This window comes from Giraffa tippelskirchi, chromosome 11 (assembly GCF_054371585.1).
Source record: "Giraffa tippelskirchi isolate mGirTip1 chromosome 11, T2T-mGirTip1v1.2.pri, whole genome shotgun sequence".
NCBI lineage: Eukaryota > Metazoa > Chordata > Mammalia > Artiodactyla > Giraffidae > Giraffa > Giraffa tippelskirchi.
This window is the reverse complement of record NC_137285.1, coordinates 19,799,020-19,819,786: the sequence shown is the minus strand read 5'-3', so window position 1 is coordinate 19,819,786 and position 20,767 is coordinate 19,799,020. Positions and strand designations below refer to the sequence as shown.

Here is a 20,767-nt window from a genome sequence, read left to right as displayed (position 1 = left end):
ATTGAACCCCCATCTCTTGTATCTCCTGCATTGGTAAACGGGTTCTTTACTACTCGTACCACATTCCAGTGGGAAAGACAGTTGTTTTTTTTTTAAAAAGAACATGTCACCCCATGGTTGAACCCAAAATGTGTTACTCTGAGTAAAATAAAGGAAAGAAAGGAAGAAAGGGAAGTCAGTCAGTCGGGTCCGATGCAACCCCATGGGCTGTAGCCTACCAGGCTCCTCCACCCATGGAATTTTCCAGGCAAGAGTACTGGAATGAGTTGCCATTTCCTTCTCCAGAGGATCTTCCTGACCCAGGGATCGAACCTGAGTGTCCCACATTGCAGGCAGACGCTTTACCATCTGAGCCACCAGGGAAGCTGAGTAAAATAAGCCAGATACAAAAGGATAGCGACGGTATGATTCCACTTCTGTGACATGCCTAAAGCAATCAAAGTAGAATGGTGGGTGCCAGGGGCCATGGGGGGGCGGGAACTAGGAGTTGGTGTTCAGTGGGGACAGAGTTTCAGTTTTATAAGATGAAGAAGTTCTGGAGATGGATGGGGTTGATGGTTGCACAACAGTATGAAGGTACTTAATGCCACGGAACTGTACATTTGAAAATGATTGAGACAGTAAGCTTGATGTTGTGTGTATTTTACTACAATTTTTAAAATAACAGAAGAAGAAGAAAGGAAAGTACATAGTATTTTAGATAAGGATCCAAGCTATGAAGTAAAGAGGAAAGTCAAGGGAGTGCCAGGGTTGGGGTGAAGTTTGAAATAAAGTGGAAGGACTTCCTTAGCAGTCCAGCAGTTAAGACTGCACAATCCAATGCAAGGGGCGTGAGTTCGATCCCTGGTCGGGGAACTAAGATCCCACATGAGGCTTGGCATGGCAAAGAAAGAAAGAAAGGTGGTCGAAGAAAGCCTTAATGAGGAGGGGCCCAGAGCAGAGGCTGCAGGGGGAGGGGCTCTGGGCAGAGGGTCCAAGGGACAGATTCTCTGAGACGAGCAGAGCAGGGCCTTCACTGTGAGTGAGGTGAGACCAGGCCACTTTGGGGCACAGGTTTGTAGGAGATCCCTCTGGCCGTCCTGTTAAGAGAAGCAGGGGGCATGTGGGAACCTGAGAGGAGGTTTTTCAGGGTGAAGGGGGAGCTGCCCAGGGCCCCCGGTCCTCGGCAGCAGTCTCTAGGTGACCCGTGCCTGTTGGTGGGCTCACAGCACACGCGGAGTTACGGTTGTTTGTGGTTACGTTTAAATTTTCCTGGAGTCCCCACTGCCACCCCCCAGACATCACTTCTCCCCAACTTGGGCGATAGGGGCTGGTGGGGTTGGAGGGGAAACAGGAGTGGGATGGTGGCTTGGCTAGGCTTTGGTTCCCATTGTTCTGGCTTTGAAGCTGCACATCTGTCCCCTGGGCCCTTGACCTGCCCTGGCATGGGGTGGAGTGCTGGGGGCCCCCTCCTACCCTGGCCTGTCTCAGAGTCTCCTGCCTCTCAGGAGGCCCAAGCAGGCCAGGCCGGGGGAAGTCGGGGGCCTGGACTTCAGCCCCAATGCCCCCCTCCCTATACCCCCACCTTGCCTTGTGTTCCTCCAGCTGCGTCTGGGTTTCAGCATCTGCAGAGTGAGAAGGTTGAACTGGAATCTGGTCTGGACTCTAGTCCAGCCCTGGTGCCAGGGCACAAGCCTGTGAGAACGGCCTCGTGCACGTGGGAAGGTGTCCCTGAAAAGCCGAGATAGCCCAGCCGGAGATCACAGACCCCCTGTCCATCCTCACGGGGGTCCCTGCTGCCACTTTAGGAGTGCCAGGAGGGTCTGTTTCAATCCTCCAACTCCTGCCCGGACATTCCAGGGATGACCTCAGGAGTTGCTGGGGGAAACGGCAGGAGATGGGGTTCTAGAATAGGGATCTGGGGCCAGGGGGGCAGGAGGAGAGGTCAGCAGTTCAGGGCCCTACGTCGTTATGGAGTCCGCCGTGCCCACTCCCCAGCTGATGCCTGTTGTGTTCCCTGAGAGCCCAACTGCCCACCTTCTGTCCTTTTAGAGGGAGCGTGGGGGGCCAGGCTGCAAACAGAGGTTCGCTCCACTGCCCAGACACCATGGGGTAAGTAGGGAGGGGAAGGGATAGAGGAAAAGACAGAGGAGCTGTGTGCTGGGCCTGGACCGTGTGTCCTGTGTTCCTAGCATGTTAACACCTTAGAGCTTCTCTGTCCAGAGCGATCATTAGTAGTCCCATGTGACTTCTTAATTTAAATTTAATTTTTAAAAGCATTATTTATTTGGCTGCACCAGATCTTTCATAGTGGCATATGGGATCTAGTTCCTGGACCAGGGATTGAACCCAGGCTGCCTGCATTGGGATCTCAGCGTCTTAGCCACTAACCCCCCAGGGAAGTCCCTTCATTTCAAGTTTAAATTAAAGTGAAATAGAATTAAAAATTCCATTGTCCAGTCACACTGTTCACCTTCCAGGGGCTCAGTAGCCCCCGGGCTAGCGGTGGCCCAGGCATAGAACACATCCGTCATCCCAGAAAGTTCCATGAAACAACACCAGTCTCATCTCCAGAGCACCCCCTCAAGGTGGAGACTGTTTGCCCCCATTTTACAGATGGAGAAGCTGAGGCTCAGAGAAGGGGAAATGACTCACTAGTCAGGCAGCCAGTGAGTGTAAGAGAGCACTCGAACCTGGGGGCATTGGGTGGATGTGGGGATGGTGTGTCCTGCTGCCCAGAGGGCCACTTCCTGGGACAGAGGTGACCCAAAGCCACTCGCTGGCCACACACGTCTGGCACCTCTGCCTCAGGGCCAAGTGGAGCTCCCCCACTCAGGCTCCGTTACCCAGTGGGGAGCAATGCTTTAATGAAAAGGCGGAGCAAGGATTGACATTTCCGTTTGGGGCCTCCTTTTGAGACCAAATCCCATAGGAGAGGCTTCAGGAAACATCACTGGGCTCTGAAAAACTCATTCTAAAAGTGAGAGAACCATAGCCAAAGGCTGGAAGCAACCCACATATCCAGCGACTCCGATGCTGTGATTCAGCCGTAAAGAGGAGTGAAGCACGGACACACGCTACCAAGTGGACGAACCTCGAGAACCCGATGCAGAGTGGAAGAGGCCACACACAAAGGGCCACAGAGTATATGATCCCATTGACCTGAAGTGTCCAGAGTAGGTGAACCCGCAGAGACCGAGAGCAGACTGGTGGTTGCCCGGGGCTGGGGGAGAGGAGATGGGGAGTCAGTGCCTATCATGGTGAGGGGGGTGGGTGATGAAAATGTTCTGGAATGAGAGGTGATTGTGGCACTCCATGCCTCTGACCTGTGGGCTTTAAAAGAATAAGAATGGGACTTCCCTGGTGGTCCAGTGGTGACGGGGCTTTTCTGGTGACTCAGTGGTAAAGAATCAGCATGCAATGCAGAAGATGAGGGTTCAGTCCCTCGGTTGGGAAGAAGGAAATGTCAACCCACTCCACTGTTCTCGCCTGGAGAATCCCATGGAAGTCCCACATGCCTCTCAGCCAAAACAACCCAAAGCAGAAGTGATATAACAAATTCAATAAAGACTTTAAAAAATGGTCCACATTTTTAAAAAATCTTTTAAAAAATGGTAAATTTTTTGGGTGTTTTGCCGCATTAAACACAAGAGAGAGGAAATGGTAGGATCTCAATGGTGCACGTATGGGATGTACATCAGGAAATGTGTTCAACTTTGCTGTGTGTGTGAACGTTTTCATAATAAAGCATGAGGGGGAAGCCAGAAGAAAATGGTGGAGAGAAAATGTTTCCCAGATCGCGGCCTTCAGAGACCGGAACCCAGCCGGGGCCACCCTAAGGTCTGTGTGTGTCAGATGGTGCAAGGCCTCTGCCGTTGGCTTCAGTCTCTCCAGGGCCTCAGTCCTGGCCATGGGCAGTGAGGGGAGGTGGGACGTTTAGGGGGTGTGCCCGACATGCTTCCATTCCCCCCAAGGGCACAACGTTCCTGAGCTGGTATCTAGGCATCTTCCCCGGCCCCTGCTGTCTTGGTGTCGAACTGCCCTGGAGTTCCAGTTGGGAGGATGGTGGGGTTGTGTCCATTTGTGGCGAGGAGTGGAGGCCCAGAGATGGGCCTGCTGTGCCCCTGTCATGTCATCTCCAAGAGGGGAGGCTGAGACCCCAGCCCAGGCCTCCTGGTGGTCTCTCTGTTCCCATTTCTACAACGTGGAGTGAGTGTGGGGCCAGCAGCAAAGGTCCGAGCTGGGGCTGGGGTTGTGGACTGGAGTAGTGGCGGGGCTGGCAGGGGCCAGTGGGAGCAGCCCAGGGCAGGAGATGGCAGGGAGGCAGGGCCACAGAGCCTGCGAGGACTGTCCACCCTGGAGAGTCATCCACCTGGGAGGATTGTCCACCCGGAGGGTCGTCCACCTGGGAGGGCTCTCCAACCAGGAGAGCTGTCTACATGGAAGGGTCATCCGCCCCGCACCCCGGAGTGCCTTCATCTTTCCTGCACTTCCTCCAAAAGAGGCTTCGGGTGTCGAGGTCCTCCCCTAGTTGAATGTCCCCTCATCCCACCTGAGGTTGGAAAATGTGGCTGAAACTCATGGGGAAATGCGCCTTAAAGTCTGGCGACACTGACTTTTAGAGACGGGGAGACAGGTGGAGGTCAGAAATGCCTCCTCCAACACCAGGGCCCCAGGTGGTACCCAGGGCATTGGGAGGGGCTCTGGGCCCCTTAGTCCCCAAGGAGTTTAGCCGGGAGGGGCGGTGGGGCGTGAGATGAGGGGCGCAGCTCATCTCGGGGTGATGGAGCACAGTGAACCAGGCAAGGAAGCCCTGAGCTTCCTGTCCCCTCACCCCGCTCTCCTCCCAGCGGGCAGAGAGCTGCTGTCTGTCTCACTGAGTCGGGCCAGTTCCCGTCCCAGCCTGGCTGCCTCGGCCCAGAAGGCCTGGTTCGAGGGAGGCCGCACCAGAAGTGTGGGGATTGGCTCCGAGCTGACGCCTTCCCTCTGGCATAAGGTTCCTCCGCCCGCCTCGGGCTCTGCCAGCGGCTCCGCTTTCTCCATGGCAACTTAGCTCAGTGGTCCCAGTGGAGGAGAGAGAATCAATTCTCCCTCTTCCCTCCCTCTTTCTCCTCTCTCTCCACCCCTTCCTCTTGGCCTCCCTTCCTCCTTCGTCCCCGGCAGGCTCACAGCGCCTCCATCCATCCATCCATCGGTCCATCCATCCGCCCCGGTCTCTGAGGTGCCCTCCCATCTCCAGGCATGGGTTACCGGCAGGGCTGTGTGCCGGGCGTGGCTCCCTGAGGCTATCGGCATGGGGAGCTCAGGGATCCTCCGAAGACATGGGGGACCGCGGGACCAGCCCCCGGCCGGCTCCTGTGGCATGTGGCTTCCAGCTCTGACACTTTCTCTCCCCTCTTCCCGGTCCTTACATTTTCTTCCTGAAAGGTAATGTCCTGCTACAACTGTCAGAGCCTTAGGACGGGTTTATTAGCAAGGCAGACTCTGTCCTGGTCACGTGGGCTGCTTGTTTTCCCTGGAGTAGCTGGGATGGAGGGGGAGAGGGAGGGAGAGGCATGGCCCGACTTGGAGCTAGAGGGCCCACAGCAGAGTTTGGGCGCATGTGGGGTCTTTCCTCCAGGACGGCTCTAAGTGGCCCGCTCTCACTCCTGGTGCTTGGGTCTGTGGCTGTCTGTTGCTCTTCCATTTTTCAGCCTCATCGCTATACAGTCTGCTGTCCTGGACTGTGGTCTGACCACAAGGGGAGGGAGAGGGAATTTGGGGGCATGTGCGTGCACCCCAGATGGGACAGGGCTCCCAAGCAGCGATGGCTTGGTACAGATTTCTCTATCTAATCCTTTCTCACCTGGAAACAGAGTTCGATGGGGGAAATGTTTCGTTCCCATAACCAAGCATTTCCCAGAAGATGGCGTAGCCAGGCTGATCCGGGCAGAGGGAGGGTCCTAGCTGTCTGGCTGTCCCGGGCAGTACCACCGTGTGTCTGGGACAGCCCCTCAGTAGAGTATGGCTCAGACAGAATCCTAAGACCGCTGCCCAGCATGTTGAGGTTTTCCGTTGTGTCTACCCCGTTTCCAGCATGGCATTCAGGACAGCTTCTCATGGCTCTCCAGAAAGGAATCGGTGAGATTACTCCTTCCACCGCCGGTCCCAGGGGTGGTCTTGGGATCCGTGCCCTTCTGGTTACCTCTGCCTCCTGGCAGTGGATGATGGAAAAAAAGAACCCCTCTCTGTCAAGGAGAACATCTCTGTTGATGGGAAGTGAGGCCCGAAGAAAACAGACTTAACACCCTGTTCTTAGAAGCCACGGGTTTGAATGGTGCTTAAGAGGAAGCCCTGTGTGATCTTTAAATAGAAAGTGAATGCCCGTGACTCAGAGGGAGGCTTGAAAGTTTGGTGCAGGTATTGGAGGAAACAACAGTCAGCGTGATCGTGGTCCCCACTTTGGGGGCTGAGACAGCAGGGCGCCTAGACACTCAGGTTTGTGTCTCAGAGTCAGGTGGTTCCTTGGATTATGTGCTTGTTTTCAGCATTATCTCTGGCAGACTGCTTTCAAAAACAGACAGCCAAGGGAGGGCTCCCCGCCCCACCCACCCGGGGCTGGGTCTGTGGGGTCGGGTCTCTTTAAACTACATTTGCTCCTGAAGCCCTGTTTGGCTAAAGCCGCCTTAACCTCTGAGTCGTCCGTGTTTCCCTTTGATAATCAGATCTGTTCCTGTGGGGCAGGATGAGAAGAAGGCTTTTGTGCCTACAGCGTCTGTGCTGTGTCTTGCTTTCCCTTCGCTGCGAGGCTGGCGTCTGCCACCGAGCCCCTGCCGGCATCTGGGCGCTGTGCAGGCTTCTTAATGACATTAGCTGCGTCTGGATTCTGGCCGGTTTGCTGTAAATTCTGATGGCTTTACGAGTCGTGCGATGGGGTGGGGAGGCCGTGTGCTGGTTGGGTTGGGTTGGGTTTGCTGGCGAACGGAAAATCTGATGTGACACGGGAAAGGTCAGCCCCGTGAATGGTGGCGCCCCGTGAATGGTGGCACCCCGTTCTCAGCTCAGCTCCCAAAACCCACGGGAGGTTGCGGCCACTGGGGTTACTCGGCTTCCCCCTGAGGGGGGTTGCTGTCTTTCACAGGCGTCCAGGGTTGTGGGGGGGCCGATGCTTGGGCGATCCACGTGTGTGTTTAATCAGCATGCCAGCAAGTCGGAAGGATGGCAGAGCAGGGCTGGCTTGCAGGGGGGTGGTGTAGGGGGGGAGGGAAGCACGGCTCCACCAACCCACCGGCTTTCATCCAGAGTGAATCCTGAGTGCTCCGTGCCAGCCTCCCCCCCTCCCTCTCCTGTCCTCCAGCACAAGGAGCCAGCCTCCTCTCTCTGAGCAACCTCACAAACCAGTGCCTTACTTGAAAGCCTCGTAAAGAGCCACAGAGGGTGTGAGAGCGGATCGGAGAGGTGGGAGCCGTTTGGCTGCCGGTGGCTCCAGCCACCCCAAGTGTGGAAAGCTCACTCCAGGAAAAGTGGAATAGTGGCCGTGTTGGCTGGCTTTCAGGCGGTGAGTGGCTCTCTCTCTCTCTTCTTTAATTCGACGGGAGCCCTGGGATGCAGGGGAGAGCTCGGTGGGAAGCCTGATGGTTCGGACAGACCTCAGGAAGCCCACAGGAAGATCTCCACGGGGAAAGTTTGGTTTGTCTTGCCCGGTGCGCTGGCATCCCCCCTACCCAGGCTGTGTCGGGCAGCACAGGCGGTCCTGGCTCAACATCCAGGGTTCTAGGATTGGGACCACGACCGCCTGAGAGGCTGAGACTGAGAAAATTTTAGTGGTGGCAGTTCATCTTTTTTCACAAATGGCTTAAGAAATTGTGCAGGAGAGCAAAAGCTCATGCACATTCAACTCTCCTGGTCTGCTTTGTGATGTGCCTGAACATACACACACACACACATACATGCAGTCACACACATGCACACTCACACACACACACGGATACCATTTTCCCTGCTTCCATCAGGGGTGCACATACAAGCTGGCATTCTGCCCTTGATAACATGATCTCCCATAAACAGTTCCCAGTATTGATAAGGTCGCACAGCTGTCCTTTTTGTGCATTGCTTTTTAGCTCTGAGTGTTATGTGAGTGAGACAGACCGTTTGTATCCACTTCTGGAAAGTGCTGCCCACCTCTCTCGCCATACCTCTTTTCCACGTCACCCTGGGCTTTGTTATGTTGTCAGGTATGTTATAGACATTAGTATATTTGTGTCTGCAGTGGAAGCCCCAGGTGTCAGCTTTTCAGATCAGGCTGCTGAGGGTCTCAGCTGAAAGGAAGAGGGGTTGTCAAAGAGAGAGAGTGCTAAGCTTAACAGGTGCTGAGCTGTGAGGCTGTGTGTGCATGCATGTGTGCAAGTGTGTGTATGTGCCTTCCCCAAATTGTTTGTATCTTGGCATCTTCAGCTGTGTGCTTTCCATCTCTCCCCATTGTCTGGTTCAGCAAACTCTGAGCTGGGATCTTAACACCCACCTCACAGGCGCCTTCAAAAATCTCATCTAATGTAACAGTTTGCAACCACTGTAGAAGTGGTTAGTGTTGTCCCATTTTACAGGTGATCAAACTGAGTCTCAACATAAGAGACACAAGTTCGATCCCTGGGTCGGGAAGATCCCTTGGAGTAGGAAATGGCAACCTGCTCCAGTATTCTTACCTAAGAAATCCCATGGACAGAGGAAGCTGGCGGGCTACAGTCCATGGGGTCGCAAAGAGTCAGACAAGACTGAATTACTGGGCATAAGCATAAACTGAGCCTCAGAGCAGTTGAGTAGCCCACCGTATGGCAGAGCCAGAACTCAGCTCTCTGACTCATTCATTCATTCATCAGTTACACATGCAGCCTGCTCTGCATGGGGCCCCCTGCCTCTGGGCTTTAGGATGAAGGGAAGACCCAGTCCTTGCCCCCCGAGGGAGGAGGCCCTCCATCCCAGCTGTCTAAGGAGAGAAAAAGAAAGAAGCAGAGGTCAGGCCCTGAAGGAAGAGGCAGCGCAGGGTGGAGTGGGGAGCCCGTTACTCACCCCCAGCCCACCACTCCCGCCCTCTGCTCTGTAGAGAATCTTGACTCTCCGGGTGCTGATCTGCTCTCTATTGTGCTGTGGGGGCAGTCTGGCTCACTTTCTTGTAAAACTTAAGGCAGGGACTTTCCTGGTGGTCCAGTGGTTAAGACTCCGTGCTTCCGCTGCAGGGGGCCTTGGGTTTGATTCTTGGTTAGGGAATGAAGATCCTGTGTGCCAGGCCAAATACAAATAAATGAGAGCCACATGAAACGTTCTTTGGGAATAAAAAAAAAAGAGTTAGGACATCGTCTTGTCATCCAGAAGTCTGCAGAGTGGTTGTGTGTGTTTTATGAGACCTTAGGTGTGGGTGGCTTGCTGTAGAAGGAGGGCCATGTACCCCAGGACACCGTGCCTCAGTTTCTTCATCTTTAACCTGGAGAGAGCACCACCGACTTTACGTACCTCAGCATGGAGGAGAGGAATGTGAGGGTGCATGGCAGTGAATCCCAAGAATTGGCATCGGAGGGTTGTTACCATGCATTTAGATATCCTGCTATCTTACTCTCTGATGGCTCAGAAAAGACTATAAGCGTTTAGAGTATGTAGATATATGCATATAGATACGCAGAGAGAGAGTGCGCCGGTGGTAAAGCAGATGATTTAAACAGTGATTCTGGGTAGAGAGAATCTAAGGGTTCTTATGTTATTTTTGCAACTTTTTGGTAAGTTAGAGATGATGTGAAAGAAAGGAGAAAAAAAAACAGAACAATGCTTGAGAGCTATTCTCTAAAAGTGGACAGAATAGTGACATAACAGAGGAGGGTTTGTACCTTAAGAAGCCACATGAACAAAGCCAATGGCCGGCCAGCCGTGCGGGGGAGAGGGAGCTATGGTGGGGGAGCTTTCGGGTCATGGCCAGGCCAGACTCTCTCAAGACAGGGCTCTCCCTGGGGTCGAGGGCCTCCGATATCGAGCTCCTCCCCAGCTCCCTCTCTGAGCTGGGCAAGGCCTTCCCTGGGGCCTCAGTCTTTCCTTCCAGAGGACAGAGCCTGCTGCTTGCCCCAGGCCTGGAAGAAGTTGATGGTTTCTTGCCAGGATGCTGGTTTCGTTTGTGTCCAAGCTGCAGCCTCCCTTCCCATGCTGTCAGCCTTGTGGCCTTCCACTGAACCCCTGGCTCCAGAGAACCCCTTTCAGTAAATCTTGGCATGCTTGCTAGGAGTTTCCAGCTCTGCTGCCCGCGGGCCACCCCAGCCTCCAAGGTGAACGTGGTACTACCTGAGCCAGCACCCCAGCGAGTTCCGTTCCAGGTTCCCCACCTTGCTGCCATAGCAAGAGGAGCATTTCTCATCAGGTCCTCCTCACCTCTCTGAGGGTCGCAGGGAGAACAAAAGGCAGCACAAGGCAGGAATTTGGGGCTCTTTCGGGGCCATCTCACACCGTTAGGTGCCGACTGCCCGCTGGGGGAACGTGGAGGCGGAAGCGAGACCAAGCCCCTTGTCCTGTCCACTCTCTGCCATCAGCCCAGGAATAAGACCTGGGAGATCCCCCTTGGTGTCTCCGAGCCTCAGTTTTCTGGTCTGCACAACAGGGTTAAGGATGGTGCCCTTGGGAGGCGGGAAGGACCAGGGAGGGTATGTGCGGAGCCTCGCACTCCTGGCCGGCACCTCACTCCACCTGTCGCCCCTTGCCCTTGTCAGGCACTTCACAGCTTTCGAGGCGTGGACACACCATTATCACCGCCTGCGGCTGTGACTGAGCTTTGTCAGGGCCGCGGCAGGCTGTGCAGACAGGGAACCAGGAATGGGGAATTCAGAACACGCGCCAGCTGCCTGGTTTCCTTTGCCCGCTTGGGCCCCTGTGAACTGCATGGCTAAAGTCCTACCTTGGCACTCCAGGTTCCTGGGTGGGGAGACTGGGAGGTAGGGGCTGCCCTGGGGAGACAGGAGGAGCAGAAGTCGCTAGCCGCACGGACCCGGCATTGAGTCCTGGCTGTGAGACCTGGCGGAAGTCACTCAATGCCGCCAGCCTGAGCTGTGTTCTGTGCAGGACAAGAGTGATCCTGTGCCAAGGGCGTTGGGTGAGAATGGGCTGATAGAAGGACCAAGATGATACCAGTGATTGCTTTATAGGGCTCTCCTCCGGGGCAGGACTCAAGAAGGGGATTAGTTTCAAATAGCCACTCTGTACCAAAGGTCATCCAAGGATCAGGGCCAGGTCAGCTGCTGCTTTACGTGTTCCCAAATGTTTGGAGAGCCAGTGCTGTGCCGTGGCCAGCAGGAGCTTCCGTCAGAGGTGTGGTCACTCAGCTGCCTGCGGCTTGGAAGATGAAGGCTTGGGCCTCGCCAGCCAGCTGAGGGCACAGGGCCCCAGCAGTGTCGCTGGTGGAGAAACCAAGGCACAGGGAGCGTGTCTCATTGCTGGAGCCGGATGTGGCCACAGTGCCAAGGAGGAGCCTCCCCAGACCCAGAAAGAGAGCAGGGAGCAGAATCTATGCTTGAATCACCTCCTAGCTGCTTCCCCCTGGGGGCAAGAGGGCAGCTTGAAGCTGCTTGTAGCCCTCTGCCCTCCCAGGCAGCAGCCTATGCACTGGGGTTTCCAGGTCAGGCCCAGAAGATGGGGAAATTGGTACAGAGACCCAGAGGGGTTCTCTTGAGTACCCCAGAGCCAAGCTGGGCTGGACTGGGCAGCTCCAGGGGCAAGGAAGAGTCCCCTTTCCTCTCTGCACTGGCCCCTGCTCCCTTCCACCTGCCCCGCTCCCTTTGCAGCTGTGGAGAGACCTCGCTGGTGACATGGTGATGTTCCTTTTGCAAAGCACCAGCACGAGTCATCACATTCTTGGGCTGCTTCTTGCCCCACAGCCAATGCAGGCTGGGCTGGTGCATGAAGGGTCTTGTTGATGCTGGGCCCTTAGAGGTGTACCGCCTACTGGTCCTGGCTGAAGAGCCAGTTGGTCCTGTGTGGTCATTTTGTTGTTGTTGTTGTCTTTTTTAAAAAAAATATGTTTACTTTTTGGCAGTGCTGCCCGGCATGTGGAATCCTAGTTCCCTGACCAAGGATCAAACCCATGTCCTCTACATTGGAAGCATGGAATCTTAACCACTGGACCCCAGGGAAGTCCCCGGGTGGTCATTTAGCAGGCAGGTCTGCCTCGTGTGCAGCCTGAGGAGGAGATACTGCCTGGTGCTCCTGGAAGAAGAGCGTCCATGCCATGGACAGCTGTGCTTTCTCTAACCACCTGGCAGTCCACGAGGACTCGAGTACAGCAGCCAGTGGGAGGGCTCCTGCCTGGGCCTGGCCAGTGCCACATTCCTCGGAGCCACCTGGCCTGGGTGCTCCGTGAGACCTGTCTCTGTAGGCAGTTGACAGCAGCAAGTGCCTTCTAGGGGGGCCCCAGGGGGCCCTTATCAGTTGCAGCAGGCAGGTCGTTCATTTCAGAGCACATACTCTCTAGTTGTGGTGGGCAGGCTTAGTTGCTCTTCGGCATGTGGGATCTTAGTTCCCCAACCAGAGATCGAACCCGCGTCCCCTGCATTGGAAGGTGGATTCTCAGCCTCTGGGCCACCAAGAAAGTCCCAGGAATCTTGATTTTGAACAAGCTCATGAGACATTTCTAAAGCAGCTCATCCCTGTACCTCAGTTGCAGAGATGCTGCACTGGCCATGGCAAAGCCCTTTGAGCGCCAACTTCATCAGTGCTATGATGGCCCTAACCTTGCCCCTTGGCATGGCAGCATCCACAGAGCTGAGAGGGGGGAGAGCCCCTCCCCGCCCCCCACAAGGGTTTGCTGATGCTCAACTGTCTGAGCTCCCTTACCCAATAGGAGACCAGGGAAACCCCAATCTCAGTCCCAGAGCTTCCAGAAGCCTCGGCCAGCTCCCCATCCCCCAATGAGAGGTTCTCCAAAAATGGAGACATGTAGGGGATGCTGAGCCAAAGATCAGAGTGGAGGTCTAGCATCCCTCACCAGAGAAATTGCAGTGGCTGGGACTTCCCTGGCGGTCCAGTGCTTAAGACTCAGGGCTCCCAATGCAAAGGTCACGGGTTTGATCCCTGGTCGGGGAAATAAGATCTCACATGCCACATGACATGGCCAAAAACTTTTTAAAAAGAGAAGAAACGGCAGTGCTTGGGTTAGGCCTGTGCTTCTGGTGCTGGCACCTCTGAGAACTCAGACAGGGCTGGGCTGGCCTGACTGGGTGTGGGGGCATGGAACAAGCTGTCTAGACACCAGCATGGGGAAAGCAGAAAGGCCGTGTGGCCACACATCCAGCAACCACTTCCCCTCAAAAGTCTTCATAGCAGACAGAGAACGGCTTCTCACAGCCTCTCATGGGCTCCTCAAGTGACCTTTCCTAATTGGGCTGCAGCCCTGGTGAGAGCCTGGTGACAGGCGTGCTCTGTCCTGCTGAGCTCCGGTGTCACCCTCCTGGCCAGGACGCCATTGCCTTGTCTCCTGAAGGCTCGCAGCGCAGGGGGACACTGGGTGATGCCCATGTGGTCAGCTCGGGCTGCATCCTGTTTCCTGATGCTGCAAACCAGTGAACCAGTATCCCAGAGCTGCCGTGACAATAGACCTCAGGCTGGGTGGTTTAGAACCACAGAGATGTATTGTCTCTCCATTCTGGAGGTCAGAAGTCCGAAATCAAGGTGTCGGCAGGGCTGTGCTCCCTCCAGAGATTCTAGGGGAGGATCCCTGCTGGCTTCTCCCAGCTCCTGGTGGCCCCAGGTGTTCCTTGATTTGTGGCTGCGTCTCTCCGATCTCTCTGTGTCCACATGGTCGTCCCCTCTGCATGTCCTCCCCATGTCCTCTCCTCTTCTTATAAGGACACCCCTTCGTTGGATTTTGGGTTCATCCTAAATCCAGGATGATCTCTCAAGATCCTTAACTAGATCTGAAAAAGCCCCTATTTCCAAATCAGGTCACATTCTGAGGTTGCAGGTGGACACAAATTTGGGAGGACGCACTGCCGTCCACTCCACCCAGCAGGCAAGGTGGCAGCAGGTACAGGGCAGGTCTGTTGCGCCGGCAGGGAGAGCAGTAGTCTGGCAAGGGGTCCCAGGAAACAGATCTGGGGCTTTTAGCTGCCTCAGTCTCTGTTGTCAGAGACAACAGAGGCTTTGCCTCTGCGAGTAGAATCAGAGCCCAGGGCACAGGAGGTGATATGATGGCTAGTGGGGAGTGTGGGTAACTACCCTGGAGAGGGTGTGCCGCTTGGACACCTGTTTGTTTGTTTGTTTTTAAGGTTGATTTTATTTATTTATATACTTATTTTTAATTTATTTTATTATTATTTTTGGCTGCACTGGGTCTTCGTTGCTGCACATGGGCTTTCTTTAGTTGCGGCGATCAGGGGGTTACTTTCTAGTGGTGTGTGGGCTTCTCGTTGCGGTGGCTTCTCTTGTTGCAGAGCACGGGCTTCAGTAGTTGAAGCACACAGTCTTGATAGTTGTGGCTCCCGGGCTTAGTCATTCTGTGGCATGTGGGATCTTCCCGGACCAGGGATCAAACCCATGTCCCCTGTATTGGCCTGCAGATTCCCAACCACTGGACCACCAGAGAAGTTCTGGACACCTGCTTTATGATGTCCTGGGCAAGAAAAGCTAAATAAAGCTCTGAAGAGCTTCAGGACCAGATTGAGTCCCAGGGAGACAGATTGCTTGACATAAGAGTCTTCCAGCAGGACCTTGTAGGGATGAGCGTCCTGTCCTGGGAGGTGCTTTCCCAGCCCTCAAAGGGCTGGTATTGCACACAGCATCCAAGTCCCCATCCCATGAGCTCTGAGCCTGAGCCTGAGACTCACCTCAGGGCAGCCAAAGAGACATGGCAGTGCCAGGCCCGGACCCCTGGCTCATGGGTTTGCAGGGGGAGGAGTGCTCCCACATGCTGCCGTCGACTCCTCTGCAAAGCCCAACCACCCCCTCCCCCGACGTGCCGTCCCACCCCATTGGCTTCTGCAGCTGGGTCTCCCTCCTTCAATCTCTCTGGAAGCTCCACATCCTGCCAGCTTGCCTAGGAACCTTGTCCAGGGGCTGGCCGGACACCCTGCCTGCCCCTGACTCTGTCTCTCTCTGCGTGCTGAGCCCTCACGGGGCACTACACTGGGGGGGCACAGTGTGGAGTGGCCATCTAGGTGCTTGACACCTTCAAGAGCCTTCATCCCCGTGTGTCCAGGGCCCGTCCCATACGAGATGCACTGAACACATCTCAGCCGTGAGGGGATGCTGGTCTCCAGCACGCACACCAGGTTGGATGCTTTTGGAGGACATAACATCCAGTCTTGCCATGACCTTCTGCAGACCTTGGGTGTATCCCTGTCCCTCAAAGGGCCCTGTGTCCCCATCCGCTAAGGAGCAATGGATCCTGCTGCTGTATGAAGCCCTTCCTGTGTCTGACTTCTATGAACTGCTTATGTCCAGGGGTGATGGAGGGGACCCTGCCATGGTGCCATGCATTCCCCTTTGCCAGGACCAGGTGGCCCATGCCTGCCTGGCTGCTGGCATCTCGGCCACCTGTCTGCATCCCTGCCCACACCTGTGGTGTCCCTTAGATGCTCCTGGTCAGAGAGAAGTAATAGGCTCAGTGATGGAAGACACCGTTAGCTCCCAGCCCTGCCCAGGGTTTCTCATCCTCAGCAACTTAATTTTTTTTTCATTTGAGATTCACATAACATAAAACTGTTTCTAAAGTATACAATTCAGTGGCATTTAGTACACTCAAAATGTTGCACAGTCACTTCTGTCTAGTTCCAAAATATTTTCATCACCCCCAAAGAAAACCCTGTACCCAATTCTGGGGCTTTTTCTCCCTTTTCTGTTATATTTTAAAATCATGGTAAAGTACACATAACACACATAAAATACACGTAACAGGCTTCCCTCCTAGCTCAATTGGTAAAAAAAAATCCGCCTGCAATACACGAGACTGGAATTTGACCCCTGGGTGGGGAAGATCCCCTGCAGAAGGAAATGGCAACCCACTCCAGTGTTCTTCCCCAGAAAATCCCATGGACAGAGGAGCCTGGTGGCTAACAGTCCACGGGATCTCAAAGATCAGGCACGACTTAGCGGCTAAACTACCACCACCACATATAACAAAATTTACCATTTTAATCATTTTTAAATGTGCAGTTCAGCGGCTAAGTACATTCACATTCTCGTGCAACCATCACCACCATCCATCTCCAGAACTCTTTTCTTTCCCTGAGCTGAAACCCTGTCCCCATTAAACACTAAGCCCCCACGCCGCCCCCCCAGCCCCTTTCTGTCTCTATGAATCTCTCTGGGTGCCTCATAGAAGTGGAATCATACACTACTTGTTTTTTTGTGACTGGGTTATTTCACATAGCATCAAGTCTTACATGTTGTAGCATGAGTTAGAATTTCCTTCCTTTTTAAGACTGAGTAACATTTCATTGTATGGATTGACCACATTTGGTTATCAGTTCATCCATCAGTGGACACTTGGATTGCATCCACCTTTTGGCTATTGTGAGTCCAAACCTGGGGCTTTTTTTTTTTTTCATTTCTTTTATTAGAGTATAATTGTTTTACAATGTTGTGTTAGTTTCTGCTGCACAACATCATGAGTCAGCCGTATGTATACATATATCCCCTCCCTCATGAGCCTCCCTCCCACCCCCTGACCCCCGCCCCAATCCATTCCACCTGTCTAGGTCATTACAAGCTGAGTTCCTTTTTGAGAGTCTAATGAGAAAAGTACAGAGTGGCAGGGTGGGGTCTGACTAGCTGTCAGTTTCCCAGTACATGCTCCCACCCTCCTTGGTCCATAATTAGCTCCAGACCCCTGAGCCCAGGCCCCCAGGGAAAGACAATCCTTCAAGAATGCCCTATACCACCTGTACCTTCCTTTCTGAGCCATGCTGTCTTCCCTGCCCTTAGGCCCCAGTTTCTCAACCAGACAAATCAGAGGGCAGCTTGCTGAGGACCTCAGCCTTCACTGGGGCCAGCTGGGCTTCCCCGAGCTCTGACTCGCCAAGTGACCTTGGACATGTCACTTCTCTTCTCTGAGCCCTCGCCTGTCATCTGTCAGAGAGACATGATAACCTGTGATGCCACTCCCGTGGTACCAGCTCCTTGGAAAAACGCCCTACATGACTGTTCCCATCCTTGTCCTCCACTCTCTACTGCCAACCCTTTCCCCCTTTTCCTTCCACCCACAGGTGTTTCCTGAGTACCTGCTTTGGGTAGACTGGGGCTGCCCAGGAGAGGAGGCTTTGAGCTGCGTTAGAGGGATGACTAGAGTACCAGGCTGAGACGAAGAGTTCAGTTGTCCAGAAGGAGGTGCTCAGTGCCCCAGCATCCTCTTATTTAATCCTGCCTAACCCCATGAGGTGGATGATGTTCCTGCAAACTGGTAAACTGAGGCCTGGAGGGGTTGAATGACTGACTTGAAGACAGAGCTTAAATTTGAACTGAAGTCCATCTGTGCCAAAGCGAGTCTTCCCCACCGCATCTTGCTGCCTCCGACTAGCTTTGTTTGTTTGTTTCACCACCTCCTTTTATTTTATTTTTTGCAGGGTGGGGAGATGGTGCCTGCCCCCGCCGCCCCCGCCGCCCCCACCGCCCCCGAGCCTGCTGTTCCATTCAGGGCTGTCGAGTGCCTCCTCCCTCCCCACCCTGTTGACACGGGGCTGTTGCTGGGCTGGTTTTGTTTTTGACCCAGTCAGCCTGGCAGGGAAGTGGCGGGCTGTGTGCAGAGCTTCCAGAAATAGCCCCAGGCTCCCCGCCAAAGATAGAAGAGCCAGACTGTGTGTGATGGGCTTGGACCGGTTAAGATGACTCAGTTCCCTGCACCCTAGCCACCCCCTCTTCTTCTTGCCCTCCCCTCTAGCTCACCAGCCCTGCACCGCCCCCAGCCCTGGCCACCGGATGCGGCTTCACATCCCTGTGTCCCTAAGGTGGCCTTACTCCCAGGATGCCCAGAGGCTGCTAAGGGCTGCCAGCTTCAGGATGCTGGCTTGGGTGGGTAACCCTGGGCTCAGAATCAGGGGTTCTTGTTCCCTCCCTGTGACTAACTTGCCCAGTTTGACCTTGACCAAGTCCCTTTGGACCGCAAGGATATCAAACTAGTCAATCCTAAAGGAAAGTAGCCCTGAATATTCATTGGAAAGACTGATGCTGAAGCTGAAGCTCCAATATTTTGGCCACCTGCTGCGAAGGTCTTTTCTTTTCATTAGAAAAGACCCTGATGCTGGGAAAGATTGAGAGCAGAAAGAGAAGGGGACGACAGAGGATGAGATGATCAGATGGCATCACTGACTCAATGGACATGAGTTTGAGCAAGTTCTGGGAGATGGTGAAAGACAGGGAGGCCTGGCGTGCTGCAGTCCGTGGGGTCACAAAGAGTTGGACACGACTGAGCGACTGAACTGACTGAAGTCCCCATCAGCCTCTTGGCTGCAGTCTTCCAACAGAAGATGCGGAGAGGGCATCTGTCTACCTGCCTCACGTCATCATGCAGGCAGGGGTCCCAGCTGGTGGTGGGAAGGTTAGTAAGGACAATATTGATGAGTTACTTCCTCTACTCCTGACTATTGTGAGTGTGAGGATACAGGTCAGAGGGAAGCCCTCCCTTAGCAGGGCTGTCTCAGCATTACCATTGCCATCGTCATGGTACTGATGGCAGCCGCTACTGTTCCTTGGGTGTTGTGTGCTGGGCACTTTACATTCATTGTCTCTCTCTCATTTTTAAAGGCATTTAACAATTCTTTGTTTATTTATTTATTTTTGGCTGCGCTGGGTCTTCGTTGCTGTGCACGGGGGTTTTCTTTAGCATTTTGGTGCTCGAGCTTCTTACTGTGGTGGCTTCTCTTGTTTCAGAGCACGGACTCTAGAGCACAGGCTTCTGTAGTTGTGGAGCATGGGCTCAGCTGCTCCAGGGCCTGTGGAATCTTCTTGGAGCCGGGATCGAACCTGCGTCCCCTGCACTAGCATGCAGATTCTTAACCACTGGAACCTTCAGGGAAATCCCCATTCACTGTCTCTTAATTTACTCTCCCCCACCTCTGCCGGACTACCCTACAGGATGTCTATGACATTGGACCTACTTCTATAAACAGAAGAACTGAGGCTCAGAGAGTTGGAGTAACTTGCCAAGACCCGGTGAAGGGTGGAGCCACTATGGGAATCCTGGTCTGGCTTCAAAGCTGGGCTCTGCCTTTGATGTCTTACCCCCTCCTCCTGGGTAATCTTGTCCCTGCTCTCGGCTTCCCTCTCCAGACTGTGAGCCCAGTCTCTTGCGGCTGCCCAGAACCAGCAGCTCGAAGGTTCTGTCTTTGTTCACCCAGGGAACCTGGAATAGGACAGAGACTCACTAAGGCTTGGCCTCAAAAGAGAGCCTGAGGGCATAAGGGCATCTCTGGGACTGAAGAGGCTGCCCTTTTAATACCACCCTTATTTAGTTATTTATGGGAGTAGAGTTGGTTTACAATGTCGTGTTAGTTTCTGGTGTACAGCAGATTCAGTTATACATATACATATATATGTATGTGCATGGATGCTAAGTCACTCCAGTTGTGTCCAACTCTTTGTGACCTTATGGACTGTATACCACCAGGCTCCTCTGTCCATGGGCTTCTCCAGGCAAGAAGAGTGGAGTGGGTTGCCATTTCCTACTTCAGGGGATCTTCCTGACCCAGGGACTGAACCTGCGTCTCCTGCATTACAGGCAGATTCTTTACTGGTACCACCTGGGAAGCCCCGTATACATATATATATATATGTGTGTGTATATATATATTCTTTTTCATGTTCTTTCCCATTATGGTCTATTACAAGATATTGAATATAGTTACTTGTGCTATACAGTAGGACCTTGTTGACTATTTTTGCTATTCTCAAACTTGGAATTTATTCCTATCCCACCCCAAACACCTCCTTTTATTTTACTTATTTTATTTTTTAAATTATTTCTGTCTGTGCTCGGTCTTCCTTGCCATGGGTGGGCTCTTCATTGTGGCACGGGGGCTTTTAGTTGCCCCACAGCATGTGGGATCTTAGTTCCCCAACCAGGGATCAAACCCGAGTACCCTGCATTGGAAGGCAGATTCTTAACCACTGGACTACCAGGGAGGTCCCCTCTTTTTATTCTGATCATTGAAGCAACTTCACAGAACAAGTCATCAGCATTCCCAAACACCAGGCCCCAAGGGCTCCTTCCCCATCCTTGAAGCACCGAGAAGGCCGAGAAGGCCAGATCAGGCCTGCATCACGGTTTGCCTCCACGCTTGCGGCTGGTATGATTATATTTATATGCATCGTCGTGTGTGTTTATGCATGTAGGCCTTTGTTTTTGCTTGGTGACTGGTCTCCTTGTGCAGTGTCCCCCGGGTCAGGGCCCAGCGGGTGTTAGGGGCAGGAGGCTTGTGACTCTGATTGGGACCTCGCCGGCTGTGGGGTGAGCCAGGGCTGACTGGCAGTTGTTTCCCTGGTTTGTGATGAAAAACACTGACGTACAGAAAACGCAATTCCTTATCCTCAATTCCAAACTCCAGCAAGCTCTGAAAAGCAAACACTTTTTCATAACTCACTTGGCAGCAAACTCCCGCCTGAACTGAGGTGAAGCTATTTATAGTCCAAGTGGGGCTATTTATAGCCCTTATGTATTCTGGGTTCACTTATTTCACTGCAGAAATGTCCACGGAGTTGATTATTGGATGCTGCTGAAATATGCAGTGTTACCATCTAACATGTGGGGAGCTCTGAATTCTTAAATGCGTCTGGCCCCAAGGATAAACCTGCTTTT

The 20,767-nt window shown here is 53.7% G+C and overlaps 1 protein-coding gene across 18 annotated transcripts in view; it reads left to right on the top strand.

Moving 5' to 3' along the window:
• Positions 1-20,767, top strand: part of PITPNM2 (phosphatidylinositol transfer protein membrane associated 2) — a 157,182-nt gene that overhangs the window by 65,992 nt on the left and 70,423 nt on the right. For 5 of the 18 annotated variants that reach the window (XR_014068548.1, XM_081540209.1, XM_081540210.1 and 2 more), the window contains exon 1: positions 1,914-2,091. The exons of 12 other annotated variants lie outside the window; for them this stretch is intronic. The gene's annotated coding sequence lies outside the window, so the exon portion shown is untranslated. Of the gene's footprint in view, positions 1-1,913; positions 2,092-17,183; positions 17,378-20,767 lie in introns of those variants that run through there. One more of the 18 variants, XM_081540221.1, reaches the window with a different exon arrangement.